Below are 19,091 nucleotides of genomic sequence, written 5' to 3' on the forward strand. Positions count from 1 at the left end.
GGAAGTTTTAAAATAGAGGCCATGAGATGCTTATAAAAGATGGAGTGAAGAGAAAGTTTAACATCACAGTGGAGACTAAGCATGAAATCTAGAAATATTGGAACAAGATCAGGTTACGAAACTGGCCAAATCTCAAGAGGTTGTTGACAGGACCTGTGATTGTTTATATACAATATTCTGAAATTGTGAAGAGAATTAAATCCACCTCCTCAGTGAGAGGCATTCAGCAAATTATTTCTTTCAACAAGAAATGAGTAAGAAGATACAATAATAATTTTTAGCATCTTTATTTCTTTGCAAAAACCTTAAAAATTTTTAAATGTAATTCTCATAAAAATATCATAAGGGAGTTAGAAAGCTGTGGCAAAGCGTGTTTAGATAAACATAGGTAAATTATCTAAATTCAAATCTAGTAAGTGGTAGAGTCAGAATTCAGTTCCTTGTCTTTTGACTCTACATGCTGAACGCGGTGAGAAATACATGAAAAAAAGAATTCAGTGCTGTCAAAGTGTAGGTGAATTGGGGATAGATAATTTAAACCCACATAGCTAGAGAGCATTCAAAATACACATAATCCTCACATTTAACCATTTGTAGGTCAATTTTCTGGAAAAAAGAAAAAGTCAATGTGGGCTGGACTCTTTTTATGCCAGTGTGATCTGTCTGTATTAAAAATGACCAGAAATGGAAAAGATCAGATTCTTCTCTTGTTCCCTAAGGAGTCTCTTCACTCCTCCACACATAATTTTTATTTCTGAAACACAGTGCAAATGTCCATTAAAATAATCCATTTTTTTTCTTATAGTTTTTCAGTTAAGATATTTCTAACTGAGCACATTGAAGGGCTTATACTGAGACCTGAATGAGTTAGAAGAGCTTCCAAAGTACCTGATGTAATCCAAAGACTAGTTTAGGTTCGAAAAGTGTAACAGCAGATATGCCTACCTGGGTTCATTAATTGCTTTCGGCATGTAACAAACCATTTCATTTCTACTTAAACTACAAAGCATAGACTTGCTTTGCTGTATAATTTATCAGTTCTCTTTTCTTCTTTGTTGCTCCTTTGCAATTTGTCTTCCCTTTCTTCAAGAAGAGATCTGAATGAGAATAAGAATACCAGAGTTGCTCATATGCAGCCTCCCGATAAGGAAAACAGATGACCCTTCCTTTTCCAACACAGACGCTTTTCCCCTTCAAATGTTGGGGATAAGGGGGAGCCTCTTATAACCCAGACATGTTTCTTCACTTCTCCCCTTGGAGTTCTCCTTTCAGAGCATCTCAGGATGCTCATCACTAGTTTGTCTTCTTGTTAAAGCGATACGTCTCCCGATGTTGAGATGTGCTCTGTTAATACACTTTGTTTTCAGAATATTTCTTATCAGAGCCAGATATAGTGTGCAAAATAGGATCTGTTCCAGAGTATCAGAAAAAAGGATTTTGTAGTCAAAATCTGTGATTAATACAGGATAAAATATATATGAGGCCCACACAAGGCTGTCGACGTCGAGAAAAACTTACTTTGCTCACTGTGTGGGGAACGATTTGTTGACTTAATAGCATTTTGGATTGCATCATTCATCCCCAGCTTGGGTATCTCTCATGTCATCTCTTTCCAAATAGTTTAGAAACAAGTACTATTTCTAGAAGTCCTTTAAATTACTCAGTGTCAGGCCAGCCATTTCCCGGAGTCTTCTTTAGAGGGAAATTACAAATAGGTAGGAGAGCAAAGAGTGCTGACCATCAGACATCACCCTTCCTCCTTTCCAGGTGAGATGACCCTCCAGATCTCCACGGATGGGGAGAGGGCGTGATGGAAGGTGTAAAAGGAAAGAACCCTGGAGAGAGTAGAAAATCTTAGAGGATAAATGGGAAGAAATAGACAGGAAATTTAAGAGGGGAAATAAAAATTGAAAAAGAAAAGGAGAGAGAAGAATGAAGGAGAAGAATCATCTTGCTGGGTTCTTTTCATCTCTGATGGGTCTATTCCAAGCTTTCTCAAGGGCTTGTTATGTTAAATGAGTTTTGCCGGTATTATGATTTTGCCCTGGTCTCCATGTGTTTACCTTCATTCTTTTATTCTTTTGTCCTTCCTCCTTATCTCTTTTTTCTCCCTTCATGCCTCCATCAGTTCCAAATTCAAGGAAAAGATCATCTCCCCATCAATATAGAGAAATTATTATTTCGCTGAAAAACACCATGGAATCAAAGTGCTCAATTATTTTTCCATGTTGACTAACTACATGTCCAGAACATTGTTCTGAAATGTGACTGTGATGAGGTAACTAAATGTCACAGTATTTATGTGGTATACGAAATCTGACATCATAAAGTAACTTAAAATATTACTTTGAGGAAATTAGTTGGCCCTCAATACTAAATTCTAATATACGTAGGTATTAACAAGTTCTAAAATGTGAGGAAAAAATGGGAGAAATGTAAAAATGAATAAAATATCATCCACTCTTTTTTCGAACCAAAATAGAAAAAAAAAAAAAGTTGACATCATCTGTTTGGAGTGGAACATGGTTTTAGGTGGCTTCAGAAGGGGAGGTTGTCTGGGAAGCAGTGCTTTAGAACATCTGAATTTGAGAGCAGATCAGGAATCCTGGCTGTAATCCTGCCATTATTTTATATAGCATCTCACTCATTTTCTTATACTCAACTTGGTCACAGCGCATTTTCAAACTAAAGTATTTATGTTTGATCTTTAAAAATAGTTCATTAGTAAGCCACCTTTCACAGAATACATTTTTTTTACTCAACGCCTTCTGTTCCTGAAGCTTGTTTTGCCCTTCTTGCCTTTCTTCCTCTCAAAACAAAGAAGCAAACAAATAACCACAAAAAACCCATCATTCCAGGTAAAATTCTTAAGGCAGATTTATAGCCTTTTTCCCACGCTATGAGAATATTGAAAAAAGGAGTTAGTTATGGAAGGAAATAATTACAGTGATGGTAGATGAAATCTGCATAATAAAGCATATTGAATATATTTTCCTAAAATGAATGATACAGGAGAACCGAAGAGGAGCTCTTATTTGTTAACTAATCTCCCTTGTGGAAATTAGAAACTTTAGCTAATTAAGAATAATCCATAAAACCCATTAGGTAGATGGGAGAGATCCTTTTTGAAAAAAAACCAAGTGTGTAAACACATACCTGCATCTCCTCCCTCTTTTCTCCTCCTCCTCTCCCTTCTCCTCCTCCAATTCTGCCATGAATTATCTCCTGTATTTGCTAACTTATCATCCTTTTTAATACTAAAAATGTGATTCTGAAGTGATCTGTCATGCATTCTAATATTGAATGTCTCATCCTTCTAGACTGTTTTTATGTGTCTAACAGAAAAATGGGAAGCCTGGCACCATACTTAGTGCAGTATGTTGAAAAAACGCTACAGACAACTCTGGTCACAGACTGTTCAAGATCTGTTGGTTTCAAATTGGTTGGGTAAGTGGGAATGAGTTTGAGAGTTGTGTCACCGTGTCGTTCTGGTCCCAGGTGCTTTTCTGAATCTTAATGGTTTCTTAGTCTGTCTCAGTGCTTAGATCTCATCAACCTTACTTCAGTTTGGGGGCGGCGTTTTTTTCAGTCTATGATCACTCAGTTTCTGAACCTAGACTGGCTTCTGCTTTAATAGGCCCCCTTTAGTGGCCCCAATTATCTCTGAACTGTTTAGAAAGACCATCAAAAGCCTTTTCCATCACAGTATCTCTTGTGAAAGCATCTGTTAAAGCATCTCTCACTTGTCTAAATGAAACCACAGCCCTTCGTTCAAATTTGGGTTTTCTGGTGCAAGATGTTGCAGTCTTGAGCCCAAATGTTCAGAGACTGGAAAGGACGATGGTAGCTAGCTGCATTTTCCTTTCTGCTACGATGCATAGATTGCTGAGTTTTTTGGGGTTTTTTTTTTCTCCCTTTTCTTTAAAGGTATTAGGATAGGGGAGAACAGCAAAAAGGGCTCATATTGTGGAGTGGGCCTGAGCAAAGCATTAGGATGCAAGTCTCCAGCATAGAGCAGTTGGAAACGTACCTGGCTACAGGTTATTTTTTCCCTCCATCCAAGTCCCAGACCATTAGCATTTCTAGTCCCAGTTACTCAATGCGAGTTTTACTAATGTGTCTAAGGTAAACTGAAGTCCTAGGACTAGTTTCTAGAGAAGTATTAAATGGGTTGTGCTCTGGTCTCTCCAAATCATCAAATCGTAGAGCTTATCCTGTCCATTCCATGTAAATGTGGTGGAATCAGTTCCCTTTAAACAGGGTGCTTAAATATTCCAGTAGCTCCTGGAGAGTCATTTAAAATTGGATGTTCTGAGATTTTGTGTGCCGTCTTCACACCTCGTTTATATCAGAGGACTAGAGACTGGTACTCTAGGACAGGTTAATATATGAAAATATTTTCATAGTTCAGGAAATGGGAATTGATGTGGTTTATTTTGGTGTAGTGTTTGTGTGATTCTCTGTCTAAGACCTTAAGACACAAACCCAGTAATTAAAATAAATTTAATTTGGAGTTATTATGTATAAGACTATGCAAATCTTTGTTAATTGGGAGTCAGAAATGGTTTTGTTTGCTTTTTTACTGGGTCACGTATTGTTTGAAGTGACAATGTTTGCTACTTACCTGAGTAGTAGGCTTTTGAGTCAGAGGCGTCTGCTGGACCTGCAGTCTGGTTTTGGATATTTACGCCAAGCTAGACCATGAAAGCTGGTTTTATTATAAAAACTGGATGGAATGATGATTCAAGCCAGCCTAAGGTTGCTTTTCGTCCTATGGATCCAGCAAAGAAGCAACATACCAAGGGAGTAGATTAGGATCCCTAAACCTCCGTTTCTTCCTGATGGAAGCCGTTCCACAGGCTGATATTTGGCCATCTCAGCAACGCACACCAAGTGAAGAAGGCAGCAAGTCAGAGGAACTGAGAAGCGTGGATTTGCAGACTTTCGTGCTAACGTCTGGGAACAAGATCACATCAACCTTCAAAGAAGTCCCTGATGTACCACACTCAGGGATCCTGGCTCTGTTTCTTGATGTGTCGTCTTGTTTATTCAGGCTTCAGTACTGCAGGCCTGAGCCTGGGCTACACCAATGCTGAACAAATACTTATTAACAGCCAGTTGCTTTCAACACTGGTCACCTCTGATAACTTTTACCTCATATGAACTCTAATGGAAAGGATACTTATTGCAGACAAATAAGTAAATTTCATCTCTCTTCTCACCCTTGGTCAGGATCCCTTCGTCTTCATCCCCTTACCAATGTTTATTCTGGATGCCACGAGGAAATGCTGATTTTGAAGTAATCAGTAATTTTAAGCCTAATAAAAGGGTAATAATTTCAAGCATAACATATGTCTGAAGTCACTAATCCTGGTTTGGTTATTTTAGCCACTGAAAAGTCTGATTAGGCTTGACCTTTGGATCAGATCAATTGCTAAATTATTGACAGGCAACTAGTGAATACTAAAACTGGAAGGTCAGATCTAAAGCATCTCTACTTTATGTTGTGTTGTACTTAGAACACTATTATATCTTTGAAGACAGCTATGGTTTTGATGATTATGTTGATATTTATGAACATTAATATGACTTACATAGAACTATTTAGAAATGTCTTTTCCATACATTCAGATTTCTTTACGTCTATATTTTTTCCTCTGTAATCTGTCATTGGGGGAATGATGGATATTTAATAATTCAGTGCTAACAAGTAAAATACATGAACTATTCTTTTTTTTTAATTAATTAATTAATTTATTTATTTTTTAAATTTTTGGCGGTGTTGGGTCTTTGTTTCTGTGCGAGGGCTTTCTCTAGTTGTGGCGAGCGGGGGCCACTCTTCATCGCGGCGCGCGGGCCTCTCACTGTCGCGGCCTCTCTTGTTGCGGAGCACAGGCTCCAAACGCGCAGACTCAGTAGTTGTGGCTCACGGGCTTAGTTGCTCCGCGGCATGTGGGATCTTCCCAGACCAGGGCTCGAACCCGTGTCCCCTGCATTGGCAGGCAGATTCTCAACCACTGCGCCACCAGGGAAGCCCCCACACGAACTATTCTTAAAATATTCTAATTATCCTAAAGAATTTACAAACTCCATCAGATTTGAAAATTATTGCATTAATTTCGATAAATCTTAAGCATACTTAAAAATATCACCATTTGGTCTGCTTTTTTTTAATATATAGAATTTTCTGATAATTAGTTCGTCTTTAAGAAAAACTATTGGAAAAACCAAGGGAATGTGTGTGATGGAGTCATTGACATGACTGATTTTAGTGTCTATAAGTAATTAGTTAAGTTATGCTTGTCTCTTTCATTAAAAGCACTATCACACAGGCTGATGCAAAAGATGACTGTGGTAAATGGGTTTTCAGGTCATTTCTGATGAAGTTAAATGTTGTTGTCATTTCAGTTGATTATTCTGCATTCTTTCTCGACTGTCCATCCATCTCTTGGAACAGCCTGTTCAATAAGATCTACAGGAAATAATTTGGGCAATTTTAAAGACAGTGCCATCTTTAGATTAAATGGCTTTGGAGTGTTTCTTTTTCCTGCCAAGATGGATAAGAATATATTTCAAAGAGTGTTAATTTTGTTTCATAATTATTGAGTTTCCTTGAGAAATAAGTATTTAAGTAAATCCCAAATAAACGTTATACAAGTTCCTTGAATCTCAAGTGAGACACAATTAAGTAGAATAACTTTGATCCAAGGGAATCTGTTGTTCACATAACTCTACATTTCCACCTGCTAGATCAAATTACTAATTATTAAACACAAATTTATAAAAATTGTCATATTATTGAAGTATTAACTAATACTTTGGTGCAGTGTGAGGGAAACGCTGTTCAATGTAATAACAGTTGATTAAAAACATGTATACTTATAGACTTCACAAACATTTTTATTTTGGGAGAAAAAATATTCAAGAGGAAAAGTAACACTCTCATGAAGAATGGGTATTTGTATTCTCTAATTGAATCGTTAATATGATTCTTTTAAAAGAAAAAAAGTAACTCAAGAAGAAAATAAATTTTAATTGAAGGTATAGAAAGAGACTTTGGGGGCAAGGGGAAGAGTAGGTCTAGATATTTAGGATAAAATAGAAGCACATCAAAATTATCTCAGTGTAGCATATAGACAAAGAATAAAGCTGGTGACAAAAGCACAGTGTGATAAAGATCACAATAGGTACTCCACAGGAAGTGTTGAAGGTCTTGGGAAGGGTGTATAACCTAGTCTAATGAGTATGTACAAAGTGGCAAGAGACTATAAAATTAAAGCTGAATCTGATAAATATCAGCAGGAATTAGTCAAACCGTTGTGCTGAGGTTCATGAAAAACTGCTAAATACATACTTAGTTTTTTAAAACAGAATACCAAGGTAAAAATACAGCTTCTGCTTGGGAAAGTTTGTGAGATGCTAAATTACAGCTGTAAAAGCAAGGCAAAAAGGTGATTCATCTTTTGCTTCAAACTTCTTCAGCCAGAAGAAATGGTTGGGAAACTGAAAGAGTTCAAACAATACTGTTAAGATGGAAATTATAGACTGAGAAAGGTGAAGCAAAATGTAAGGGATTGAGCAGCCAAACTAAATGAGATTAGTCTCTAGAACCTGACCATATGTCCCAGGGTAATGAAAGAATTTGAAAATGTGTTTCCATCAAAAAACTGTGGAAGAGAAAGAGGCACCTGTATACTGTGTAGAATGTATGTTTTCTTTAATTTCAAGTAAAAGAAACGGTCTGATTCTAAAATCAAAACCTTGATAAGTTGAGGTTATTTTTTTTGGGGGGGGTATAGTTGCTTTACAATGTTGTGTTAGTTTCTGCTGTACAACGAAGTGAATCAGCTATACGTATACATATATTCCCTCCCTCTTGGACTCCCTTCCACCCACCCCACATCCCATCCATCTAGGTCACCATAGAGCACCAAGCTGAGCTCCCTGTGCTATACCACAGGTTCCCACTAGCTATCTGTTTTACGCATGGTAGTGTATATATGTCAGTCTCAATCTCCCAATTATTTTTAAATATATTTTCTAAAATACTGTATTTTACAAGGTCATATGCCCCATTCAGATCACCCTTCAAGGAAGGCTCTGCCATCCCAGCTGTTGGAAATGCTGTAGGTTGGAATGCTTTAGCTGTCAGCCCCTTCAGGGGTAACTTCAGCTGCTGGGGATCATGTCTTTCTGGGGATGGCTCACTTCTGATGAGTGATGAGGCAGGTTATAAAGGCTACCTGGGGTGACTGACGATTCAGCTTTGGACCTCCCTTGAGTTCAGCTGAGGGTGGCAGGCCTGCATCGCAGCTGGCCTTCTCCCTCTGCCCAATCCTGCTTCCTTCCCCTCCCTTTCACAGTATTGATCCCAAAGGGAAACTGTACTAGATGCCCTACATGCTCACTCCATCTCAGACTCTGCTTCCCAAAGAACCCACCCTAAGACAATGTTTAAAGAATAAAAAGTGATGCCACTCACCCACTTAAGAATTAGAATATAACCATTTCCCTTGAAGCCATGTGCATAACTCTTTCTCATGCTGAATGATTCCCACTTACCGCAGAGGTCACCACTCTCTTAATTGTTTTTTTAAATTTACCATTCTCTTGTTTTCCTTTATGAATTGAATCCTGTATTTTTAATCCTACATCATGTTTTCTTTTGCATATTTTTGAAATTTATAATGCATGGAATTAGCCTATTGATGTTATTCTTCATTTTGTTTTTGTTACTGAGGCATCTGAAGGTTCAAGGAAATAAAAAATGAGCTCACAAGAAAAAACAGTGAGACAAATGAAAATTTACGCGTTATTAATAAAGGGCAGAGAAAGAAACAACTTATACTTGATAAAGGCTTAGCACATACTGTCCCCACTATGTGAGTTGTTCCTCTTTCCTTTCTCTACCTGGTAGAGACCTTGGCCAAATATCATTCCCTGAATGATTTTTCTCATTCTCCTTGATTGAGTTTCTTGCTCTCTCTCTGATAGCCATATTTTATTTTATTATCTGAATCCCAAGTATCTATTTTACTAAATAGTACAGATAGATAGAAATAAGCCTTGCTGAGACAGAATTCTGTAAAAGGTCCCACCCTGGCTTTCAGACTCTTGGACCCGATTACCATTTTTGTTTGCAACTCTACTGACCTGGGTTAATGAACAAATTACGAAGTCCACAAAATGATTGGGACTGGAATGAGAATTGCATGTAATTTCCTGAAGAGTTAGATAAATCTTAGTTCTAGTGAAAACAAACTGCAAATACAGTACAGAGTGGATCTGATAAATATTTTAATCCCTATTTACTAGAGGATTTAGTGAAACCATAATCCGGGTGTGCTTTTTGCTCTGTGTTGTCCGTTGATCCCTCTCTGCGTGTTCCCCAGTCTCCGGCCGTGGAGGTCACTCCCTTGAATCAGAGTTCAGACAAGTTGTGGTTTCTCATCTGAGATCAAGTTCTCTTTATCTGCCTGTATGCACTGTGTTTCTATAGGTCTTAGAACATTGTTGCTTCTCTGCTTCTGAATGATGAAGTATCCCAGCTGTGAAGCGAAAATGAAGAAATAGCCTCTGAGTTTAATCAAACCTGAATTTTTTTTCCAATGGCAAAAAGGTAATGAGTTCCACGACGCTGGCTGTGATACATGGACAGCACCCCTTTTGGTTCCATTTCCTCATGGACCTGCTCTAGCATAAAGCCCTGCCACATAGTAGCCTCTCAATTTGTGTTTCCAAGTTCCATAATCAGTGAACATTCAAATGACACCTCTACAAGATAAATTGTGTGTTTGGATTTGTCATTTAAAGCAAACATATTTCACATAAAATTATTTTTACAGGAGCTCTTCAGATAGCTTAGGCACATTTCTAATTATCTAGAGAATTGACTTTTCATTCCTATGAGTGTTGGTGATTACCTATAATTGAGAATTACAGGGGTTCTGTGGATAGCAAAATTAAAGTTCAGAAATTAAGGTCCATGAGTCATTTATTGTGGGAAATGGGGACCACCACTACCAACTTGGGTAGTTGAATAAATAAAATTCCAGAAGATTCTGTCAGTTGCCCAGATTTCAGAATCGAAAATGGACTTGCTAGTTTGGATGAAAACGACCCCAAAGTTGTGATGATAAAAGCTCTGATGGGTGTTCTGGTTTGGAGAAATATTATAAACATTTTATGTAGGTCAGTTTAACATCCCTACATTATCTTCATTGTGTAAATGTACCATTACATAGGCTACTATTCTGTACTGTTTCAGGTAATTCTATTTCACAGTGGGTGGATATGAATTTTCAGTTCCACCTCAATATATTTATAACTGATGCAGGGGACATGGAGGGCTGGGCTGTATATGGCTCATAAATCAATACAAAATGAGGCCACATTTATGCACCATTTACAGTGAAGTTTTGTATATCCTGCATCCAAATAATTACACCTATTATGTTCCATGTTTTAAAGAAAAATAACATCTTTTCTGCTGGAGAAAATTGCTTTCTAAGTAGATAACTGATTTCTGAACCAAACATAATCTGCAGCCTCAAAGTTAAAGCAACACTTACCTTGAACTTGGATAATTACTAGGACCTCAAGAACATAGTCATTCAAATCAATTTTCTTTCAGACTATTTGTTCACCATTAATCTAAAAATTTATTATGACCCAACACTCATATATACCATAAATAAATTAGTATAAATATTAGAAAGTATAATACTTAGATAAGGATGGGGAAAATATATAATGTGTGTTCAAACTTTAAAATGATAGATTCTTTACAAGCAAATTAAAATATTTTCTCTTGCCTCTTTATTGGATTAAAAAATATTTTTTCTAAAAGAGATGAAGATATTCTCCCTTCTTGGTGACATAGCTGATGTTTTAAAAAGTCAGTTAGCCTAGCTGAGAGTCTGGGTTAGTTTGAGTAGATCGTACTTTAGCAACCAAATACCATTGACTCCTTGAATATAATCCTAGTTGTAATTCTACTTTGTTAGCTTAGAGAACATTTATTTATTTAGTTATTGAAGTATAGTTGATTTACAATATTATGTTAGTTTCAGGTGTACAGTACAGTGATTCAGTTTTATATATATATATATATATATATATGTATGTATGTATGTATGTATATATATATCCTTTTTCAGATTCTTTTCCCTTATAGGTTATTACAAAATATTGAGTCGAGTTCCCTGTGCTATATAGTAGGTCCTTGTTGATTATCTATTTTATATACAGTAGTGTGTATCTGTTCATCCCAGCCTCATAATTTATCCCCCCTCACTCCTTCCCCTTTGGTAACCATAAGTTTATTTATTATGTCTGCGAGTCTCTTTGTGCTTTGTAAATAAATTTATTTGTATCCCTTTTTTAGATTCCACATGTAAGCAATATCATATGATATTTGTCTTTCTCTGGCTTACTTCACTTAATATGATAATCTCTAGGTCCATCCATATTGCTGCAAATGGCATTATTTCATTCTTTCTTATGACTGGGTAATGTTTCATTGTATATATGTACCACATCTTCTTTATCCATTCCTCCCTCGGTGGGCATTTAGGTTGCTTCCATGTCTTGGCTATTGTGAATAGTGCTGCAATGAACATTGGGGTGCATGTATCTTTTCTAATTATAGTTTTCTCTGGATATATGCCCGGGAGTGGGATTGCAGGACCATATGGTAACTCTATTTTCAGTTTCTTAAGAAACCTCCATACTGTTCTCCATAGTGGCTGTACCAATTTACATTCCTATCAACAGTGTAAGAGGGTTCCTTTTTCTTCACACCCTCTCCAGCATTTATTATTTGTGGACTCTTTGATGATGGCTGTTCTCACTGAAGTGATGTCTCATTGTAGTTTTGATTTGCATTTCTCTAATAATTAGCGATGTCAAGCATCTTTTCATGATCCTGTTGGCCATCTGTATGGCTTCTTTGGATAAATGTCTATTTAGATCTTCTGCCCATTTCTTGATTGGGTTGTTTGGGGCTCTTTTTTTTTTTATATTGACCTGCATGAGCTGTTTGTATATTTTGGAAATGAATCCCTTGTTGGTTGCATCGATTGCAAATATTTTCTCCCATTCTGTATGTTGTCTTTTCGTTTTGTTTATGGTTTACTTTTCTGTGCAAAAGTTTTTAAGTTTAATTAGGTCTCATTTGTTTATTTTTGTTTTTATTTCCATTACTATAGGAGATGGATCCAAAAAGATCTTGCCTCCTTTGTCATAGATTAATTGACCATAGATGGGTGGGTTTATTTCTGGGCTTTCTCTCCTGTTCCATTGGTCTGTATGTCTTTTTTAGTGCCATAGAGACCCTTGTAATATTATCATTTTTATATACTATCATTGACACCCTTTTGTTTTAAACAAGGAAGATTAGACCCTAACGGCATAGGCATTGGGGCAATAAATCGGTGGAGCCAAATGATAAACATAAACCATCTACCCAAGGTTATCTGCACAATTGTTATGTGTGTGTTTAGAAAGCATAGGAAATCATTTTATTCATATTGAGAGAAATGGATATATATTTGCATGAATTTTCAACATTTGAGATTTGAAGAAAATTTGAGCATTATCCTGGTCACTCTAAACACAGGCCATCTCCCGTAGTGGTCATGAACATAAAGAAAAGCTTGGGCTCAAGCAACACTTTCCTGTGCCCCTGCAAACAGTTCTCCATATGCACGTTCAAAGTTGTAAAATGAATATCAAATCATATTACTCAAATCCCTAAGGGAAAATGTCATTGACTCCTTGAGAGGGACCATGTGTTGAGGGCCCCTCTTAGCATGTGTCCTTCACCTCCAGCCTAATACTGCTCCTTGCCCTCATGCTATTCTGCAGTTGAATTGACCTTCTATCCGTTTCTGAAAATGAAATGCTCTATTGTGATATAAGGCATATTATTTGCCTACAACATTCTCACCCATGTCCTATCCTATCCTTTAGATTTCTGCTTAGACGTAAATATGGGATTCGTTCCAAGCGAATGGTACAAGGCACTATTATAATTTATGGAGGGGAAAGCTCCCTATAGCTGGATGCTATTCTAGGAAAAGTGAATGGAAGGTGGATTGAATGGAAGGTAGAAAGGAAAGTATCTAGACTGAGGGGTATATGCTGAGAGCACACCTTGAGCATCCCATGGGAATGGTCCATGATCTGGCATCTCTGAAGGGAAGTTTACAGACTCTGTGGGGGGCAATCAATCACTGCCTAGGTTTAAAAAAAAGGCCTCAATTCCTTTCAGTTAATGCCCAAGGTGCCCATAGACAACTCTAGAAGCCTAGAAGTACTGTATAAAAAGTTCTGAGGGTCATAGCTTATTAGGCGATTTATGGAGAGAATGTATTAAAAAAAAAAAAAAGGTCCTTGTATCATCTCATGGCTTTGTGTGACTTTTTTCTTCCTTCTATCCCTTCTTTCTTTTCTTCCTTCTTCCTTTTGTATTTCTCCTGTCTCATATAAAGATTTCAAAAGCACGCTTCTCTCTTTTCTGGTCACTTAAGAAACCAAATACTTCATTGTATATTTTGGTTGAATTTTGCTCTAAATAATCTTTTGATTGCCTGGGGGACAATATTCTTCTTTCTTGGATACTGTAATTTTCTTAGGAAATTCTTCTCAGTAAATTCCCCTTAATTTAAAACTATTTTTCTATTTTTCATCGTGATCTACCTGTATTCAGTTAATGATCTTTCCACCTACAACTAAAACTATTCAAATCTGAAGAATGTAATAGTTTTTCTGATACAGTGTATCTCTAAATATCTATTTCGACTGCTTTTTTTCATTAGTTCGTTCAGTTCAGTCATTCACAGTGAGATCCAGCCTCCTGAGTACCACAGGTCTGTCCCCAGATTCTTTGTTTTTCCAGTATCAACATCCTTAAAACTCATATTTTCACTTTGGTTTCTTCTGTCTTATGGAGGAAAGGTTTCAGTATTGTGTCCACAGTAAAAATAACAGCATTTATTTTTATTAAGAGCCATCTTTCAGTCAGAATCTGACCTAGCTAACAGAGTGGATGGTATAGAGTATTTTACCATGATTGGCTGGTGTAACTCTCTTTGCTCAGTACAGAGCCTGACTTGGAATGAACTCCAAGATGCAGATAAAGATTGAAATAGAGTGTTTGAAGATTCTGACTACTAATCAATGTTGTTACACAACATATTTCAAGATATTTGGGGGCTTATTTAGGTTGTTCCAGTTTCAAAGTGTATTTGTATTTGCCTTATTTTATTTATTTTGCACTCTGGATGTTTGCTTCTAGGAGAGGGTACAGCCCAATTTATTAAGCTACTTTTCCACATAAATGATTTGTATTTATTTAGATAGATAGGTAGATAGATAGACAGACAGTTATAGATAGATAAATTTGGATTTTAAATTATTTAAAAATTTTAAATTTATAAAATTTATAATTCATATAATAAAATTTATAATGTAATATATGTATACATCTTTATTTTAAATTATTTTTATCACCATCTACCTCTGTTCGTATTGTCCTATATATATCTATCCCAAGGGGGAAGAAAGATGCTGTATTTTTCTGCATGGTTGGAACTTTAGCACTTGAGGAAGATGACAGTCTCTGCTCTTATCTTTCCTGTTTATCAACAAAGCTCTGTTATTGCTAAAAGATTAATTATTGACTTTATATGAACTATAAATCACAAATTGATCTGAAAATAACACAGTCTTAGTATCAACAATGAAAATACACCTTTTTCAAACTAAGCACATCTAAGTTATTTTCATGTTAATTGCATTTTACATAATAATAATGGATAATTAATGAAACAAAAGAAAAGTAAAACTAGACCTGGATGCATCTAGATTCAGGAAAGAAAGATATTGACATTTTTGTCTGGTAAAAGTAGATTTCTTAATCCGATGCAGCTTCTTATCTCAATCACTGTCAACAGAGGAGCTGGGTTAAGTCTCAACTGCCACAAATGCAGGCTTGGGCAAGTCACTTCCCCTATCTGGGTCTCAGTTTCCTAACATTCTATGATTCTATCATTGGCCTGAAATACACACACACACACACACACACACACACACACACACACACACACACACACGATTTCTTTTTCTGTGACTAAATGTTGAAAAAGCATGTCTTTGAAGCATTTAAACTTTGGATAACAAATTTACTTGATGATGTGATCCTGCTCGATACCCTTTTTAGCTGTCCTTAGCTTGCTGGGTTCAACTATCCATTGGCTCACCAGGCACTAAGCTGGTAAGGAGAGGCTTCATGTCAGAGACGAGGTTAAATGGAGAAGAGGATGTAAATTGCTAGAGCAGAGGAAAGAACGCAGTCTAAGCCTAAAACAAGAAAGTTCTGCATTAAAATGTTTTACAGCACTTCTTGAGGATGAGAGGAGAGTGGTTGAAATGAATGAAGGTATTCTCACTGAGAAATAGGGGGAGATACATTTAGACTAAAGAGGCTTCTAAAGACCAAGCTATGTTAAATAGTTTGCAGGAGGCAGGACCAGTCATTGGATGGTTCTGACAGGGTGGTATAATGATTACATTGAAGTTTGGGGGTCTTTATTCTGGCAGTGAATTGTATGCAGTCTAAATTTGGGAGACGAAAATTGATAGCATATCAATGGGAAGTGGTTGTAATAATCTAAATAGGAAGTGACAAGAACCTATATCACAGTGGTGACAAGAGAAATGGAAAGGAATGAGTATACCTGAGAAAAATGGCAAGTGAGTAACTGACAGTATTTGAACATACTTTGACTCCTCCAAATATCCAAAAAATATCACATATATTTCTAGCCAAGGAGTTTGAACTAATGATGTTGTCACAGCAGATTGGGAATGTAAAGTCTCTGAGAAGGTGAAGAATTTAGTTTTCAACTAAATTTTTATTTTTTAGGTTAGAAAACTTAAATTATCCTAAAGGCACTCTCAATTGAAATATAGCCCAAGTGAGATGTCAAGTAAATAGATATTGATTAGGGAGCTATCTCTTAATTGGTAGTAGTTGAAACCAAATACTGTGGACCAGCACTCACTGAAGGGTGTTTCCCATTAAGGTTTCTACTCTTCGGTATAAAAACCTGGGCATTTTTATTGGTTTCTGATAAAGTAAGAATATCATTCTTACCTTTATTTTTCACTGCTTTGCCTTTAAGCCTAAACGTACAGTGTTGTTTTTTTTTTTTTCAATCTTCAGTTACAAGAATGGATTTAGAATAGGTTTTCAGTGTCTTTTTTCAAGTAATTACAATAGTCACCAAAGGAATCTTGTAAACTTTCATATTCATTAGAAATTCTATTTTATATCCAAAATTTCAACAAAAGAAAAATTATATACTTGTTTGTCCAAGCTTCAGACTTTTGAAGATACTAAAAAATCCATGGCTGCTATGGAAAATAAAAGCAGTCTAACTCTTGGTATTTATTTTCTGAAAAAAAAATTGATTCCTCTTTCTCTCTTTTGCATGATTGTAATTATTATTAATTACTTTTTAAAATTTTGTTCAGGGATTTTTATTGCAAACTAATTTATATAAAAATCTGGCTAGTCTATAATTCCATGTAAGCTATACATTTTTACTATAAGTTGAACTCCAGTTTTGTTTTGTTTTTTTTAACAACTTTATTGGAGTATAATTGCTTTACAATGGTGTGTTAGTTTCTGCTTTATAACAAAGTGAATCAGCTATACATATACATATATCCCCATATCTCCTCCCTCTTGCATTTCCCTCCCACCCTCCCTATCCCACCCCTCTAGGTGGTCACAAAGCACAGAGCTGATCTCCCTGTGCTATGCAGCTGCTTCCCACTAGCTATTTTATGTTTGGTAGTGTATATATGTCCATGCCACTCTCTCACTTTGTCCCAGCTTACCCTTCCCCCTCCCCATATCCTCAAGTCCATTCTCTGGTAGATCTGCATCTTTATTCCCGTCTTGCCCCTAGGTTCTTCTGACCATTTTTTTTTCTTTTTTTCTTTTTTTTTTTTTTAGATTCCATATATATGTGTTAGCATATGGTATTTGTTTTTCTCTTTCTGACTTACTTCACTCTGTATGACAGACTCTAGGTCCATCCACCTCACTACAAATAACTCAGTTTCGTTTCTTTTTATGGCTGAGTAATATTCCATTGTATATATGTGCCGCATCTTTATCCATTCACTTGTCGATGGACACTTAGGTTGCTTCCATGTCCTGGCTATTGTAAATAGTGCTGCAATGAACATTGTGGTACATGTCTCTTTTTGAATTATGGTTTTCTCAGGGTATATGCCCAGTAGTGGGATTGCTGGGTCGTATGGTAGTTCTATTTTTAGTTTTTTAAGGAACCTCCATACTGTTCTCCATAGTGGCTGTATCAATTTACATTCCCACCAACAGTGCAAGAGGGTTCCCTTTTCTCCACACCCTCTCCAGCATTTATTGTTTGTAGTATTATTATTTTTAATTTTAGGGAAGGGAAGAGTTTTTGCTATGAACTGAGAGTATACTTGAAGGTAGAGAGAAGTTTGTTTTCATGTTCCCTGTCCCTAAAATGTCTGCCAGGGTTTATAAGGAAAATCTATATAGACTAGAGATAACCTTTTTGAAACAACTGGATTAAGAGTCAGTTGATTTGGTTATTTTGAAGTACAAATGAGACTAACCTTAGGTAGAATCTCATGATTTAATTTTGTTGGCAATGACTCCAAGTGTAGGACAACAAGGTATATGTGTGCTGTAGATAGATGTGGTCTACGGACTATCTTTATTGTATAAAATGACTGCAACTAAGTAACTGCTTTATGAATATGCTCCTTGGATAATTATAATTTTATTATTTATCTCATGGAAGAGTCCATTCTGTGTATTTTAAAGTTGGTGATGAAATGTTAAGCTTGCTAAATAGTTTCTGAATCTCTGGCATAAAGATTTACTCTAAGTAAGAAAGCTGTATTAATAATGTGACTTTTTTACCATATATGTGGAGTTGTGCTGGATTTATCTTAATCATTTTTGATTTAACTGTTACTTAGAAATTCCACTTAAGCTTCCTGTATTCAACGATTTCAGTAATCATTCTCCTTCAGCAATCTTTCTCTCTCCATACCTCTCTCTCTCTCTCTCTCTCTCTCTCACACACACACACACACACACACACAATCTTCCAAATTATGTAGTAAAAATTTACAGATTTTTGACTTTTTAATTTTTTGACTTTTTTAATTTTTTTTGACTAATTTAATTTTTTTTGACTAATTTAATTTTTTTTGACTTTTTAATTTTACATTAGAAAAAATTCTTCTTTTACAGACCATGTGATGCCCACAGATTGCTTCAGGTTTTGAGTCTTTGGTTCTAAAGTGGAGACAGTGATGCTTGAGTTAGATGGTTGAAGTTAAGATTGAATGAGGTAAGGAGCAGAGTGAGTAATACAGAACCTGAGATATAGTCGGCCCTGAATGACTGTGCGTGTGTCTCTCCATCCCCTGCAAACACACCTGCCCCTTGATACCAAATAAACATTGGATACGAAAGCCCCAGAAAGTCTAAGTGGTAGAAAATTTAACTTCTACCTTTTTGTAACCCTAGTCAGAGAATTTGTTTTGGGGGCGGGTGGCGAGATTACATAGGTAAAACATCACAGGTGGGAAACTGGTTTTTGGCAGTTTTATGGCAAAGTATAAAGATGTAGTCCAAGTCCGGACATTTTCTTTCCTCCTTTGTATCTCATCAACTAATTCCCCTAAGGATCACCCCAAGCCTGGGAGAAGAGTAAAGGGGAAAGCCCAAGAAAGAGTGGAGAGATGAAAGGAACAGAGAGATTGGAGGAATGAGGGAAGCAAAGACCAAGCAGGTAGAAAGGAATGGTGAGAATAAAAACCCAGGAGAGGGTGATCAATACTTAACAGCTCTAATTCAGTTATAAGCTGGTTTAAACTTTTTTGCTTCCTGGATATAAACATCCTCTGGGCTGAGCCTCTTTGACTTGGCCTCCCTTCAGCAACGCCCTTGTCATGAGATCCACGTATTAGTCCTGAATGTAAAGAGTGAGGTTCATTTGACTTAGTACTTC

At 36.4% G+C, this 19,091-nt stretch overlaps 1 protein-coding gene and 2 long non-coding RNA genes across 4 annotated transcripts in view; 1 reads left to right on the plus strand and 2 right to left on the minus strand.

Annotated features, from left to right (window-relative positions):
* CNTNAP2 (contactin associated protein 2) overlaps positions 1-19,091 on the plus strand; it is a 2,074,761-nt gene that overhangs the window by 338,827 nt on the left and 1,716,843 nt on the right. The gene's annotated exons all lie outside the window — the stretch shown is intronic.
* LOC309632726 overlaps positions 1-19,091 on the minus strand; it is a 351,315-nt gene that overhangs the window by 25,705 nt on the left and 306,519 nt on the right. The gene's annotated exons all lie outside the window — the stretch shown is intronic.
* Positions 16,630-18,334, minus strand: LOC309632724. The gene is made up of 2 exons (XR_014247034.1): positions 18,304-18,334; positions 16,630-18,232 (listed from the first exon to the last, which is right to left on the minus strand). It is a non-coding gene; the product is annotated as an uncharacterized lncRNA (long non-coding RNA).

This window comes from Balaenoptera borealis, assembly GCF_965194805.1.
Source record: "Balaenoptera borealis genome assembly, chromosome: 7".
In the NCBI taxonomy this organism is placed as follows: Eukaryota; Metazoa; Chordata; class Mammalia; order Artiodactyla; family Balaenopteridae; genus Balaenoptera; species Balaenoptera borealis.